Here is a 2,624-nt window from a genome sequence, read left to right as displayed (position 1 = left end):
GGAGGAAGGAAGGAAGGAAGGAAGGAATTGATGAAGAGAAGCAAATGGAATATTACTCAGTCATAAGAAGAGATTTAAGTCTGCCATTGAGACAACATGGATGGCTCTTGAGATAATCATGCTAAGCGAGATAAGCCAGACAGAAAAAGTTGAAAATCACATGATATCACTTGTATGTGGGATATAAACCTAAAAGCAACAAATGAACAGGACAGACAAACAGATCCATGGACATGGACAATGAACTAGTGGTTTACCAGAAGATGGGGGTGGGGGAGGAGGCGGTAGGTAGATGGTTAAATGGGGTCAAATATAGGGGGTTAGTGGGAGGATGAAGTGGGTAAAAGGGATCAAATATATAGTAGCTGAAGGAAACTGGATTTTGGGTGGTAAACACACAATAGAATATACAGATGTCAAATGATAATGTACACCTGAAAATTATATAATTGTATTAACCAATGTTACCCCAAAAAACTTAATTTAAAAAATGTTACAAAAAGTGGGAAAAAAAAAGAAAGATAATATCATTGCTGGCAGAAATGTAGAGGAAAGAGGTAAGGTATGCTCATACTTTACTGTTGAAAGTAGAACTATTTTAGCTTTTGGAAAGCAATCTGGTAATATCCCTTAAAATTTAAAATACACGTATCTTTAGCCCAGCAAACCCATTCCTGGGAATGTATTTTATCATTTGTTAAAATCTATGTACGAAAATGTTTACTATAGCTATGTGATGGCTAAAAACTGAAAATACCAATATCTCTCAACTTTGAATAAGCTATGGTGAATCCTCAGCAAAAAATATTATGAAAAAATGAGTTAGACTGATGTAGGCTAACTTGTAGGGATTTTCACAAGATATCATTGAGAGAATGATGCAAGATGCAAAAGACTGTGTATAAGGCAATCCATTTTTTTTTTTGTAGAGCAAAGAATGACAAAATATGAATAAATATGTACATGTGGTATTGATGCATATGTGTTTACAGGTAGATAGATGGTAAATGATAGATGATGATAAATGATAGATGATAGATAGATGTTTACATGGATACGTGAATATGGAGAAATGTATGAATGACACAAAGCAGGTGGCTAACGTGAATTAGAACTATGCAGAAAGTTGGGCAGAGAGAGAAGGGATGAAGTGAGAAGCAAGTAAACAAAAAAGATGGGGAAAAGGCTGCACTAAATCAGTGTGTATAAGATCTTGTTTATGTTGAATTGTGAATAAAATATCAGGAAAAGTAAAGATAGATTTATGTCTTCCCATTTGTAGGAATGCTGATGCTACATTGTAAAGCGAAAAAAGCAAGTTGCAGAGTCCAGTACACTACTATTCTATTTCAATAAAAATAGGCAAGCACAACCCTTATTTACGTATATTTATGAGTGTGTAAGTTTGTTCAACAAGGAGAACAGTGTGAAGGTGGATAACAATGGTTACTATAGGGTGGGGTGCGATTGAGGGGATAGTTTTCACTTTTCACATCCTTGTGTCAATGGGATTCTTTCACTTAGCACAATAAGCACATTACTTTGATAGTTTCAAAACATCAGTAGAGAGGGAATAAAAAAATGGCATAGAGGATAGAGGCTTTGTTCGTCCCTCTTGCGACCAAATCAAAGTTATGACAGAAACACAGAGCAAACAGCAAGGAAAATCACCTGGGATCTAGATGAACAAGCCCTACAACTAGGGAGAGAAATAAGAAATCATCCTGCAAAGGGAGGAGGTAGGATAGGGCGAGGATGTGAGGCTGCCTGGTTCCGAGCAGCTGAGTGGGATGGAGACTAAGACAGCTTCAGTAGGCAGCTGCAGATGCTTTTTAAAGGGGCCGTGTCCGGAAGCGGACTTTCACGGATGACGGACCTGCTTGCTCTGAGCACCAGCACCAAGTCGGCTGCGCGGCGGGCATCAGGGACCCTCAGGGGACACTGAGTTGTCAGAGTGAGGGCCAGAGGCGAGGCTCTCTCCTGGACAAATGTGCTGGCAATATCCACAGTCCCTCTATTGAGCCCTCCCCGCTTCCAAGTGTGCTGACGCGCGCCACCATAGCTGAGGCATCATCAAACTGGATAACAGAGGTCGCTCCGCCCAAGGTTTCCCTGAAACTTCGCCTCCCACAACTCACAGTCCCACCAAAGCCAGGTGCAGGTTTATCCTCAGCAAGCCAGGTGCTCCTTGCTGAACAGCGCCTAGACTCACACTGGAGGCAGCTGGTCTCGGTTTCTGGTGTGGCCTTTTGAGGCGACTAGAAGCACAGCATCTGTGGATTGCTGGCTGAATCTTAACAGGTGGCCCCAGAGGAACAGAGGCTTGGGCTAAATTTGGCCTGCAGCTGAACTCCTCTCAGGACTGTGCCGCTGGACACCTACTTCATAAATCCACATTAATAAGACAGGGAAACTTAGGAGCTTTGCTTAATACATAGAAACAGACACGGAAAAGCAGCCAAAATGGAAAGACAAAGAAGCAGAAACCATATGAGAGAACAGAACAGAGATCCAGAAATAATGGAGTCAAGTAATTTAACAGATACAGAGTTCAAAACATTGGTTATAAAGATGTTCAATGAACTTTGGAGAAGTATAGATCAATTCAGTGAGAACTTAAACAA

Source organism: Pteropus alecto, unplaced genomic scaffold (assembly GCF_000325575.1).
Source record: "Pteropus alecto unplaced genomic scaffold, ASM32557v1 scaffold45, whole genome shotgun sequence".
NCBI classification, from domain to species: domain Eukaryota; kingdom Metazoa; phylum Chordata; class Mammalia; order Chiroptera; family Pteropodidae; genus Pteropus; species Pteropus alecto.
This window is presented reverse-complemented; position numbering follows the sequence as displayed.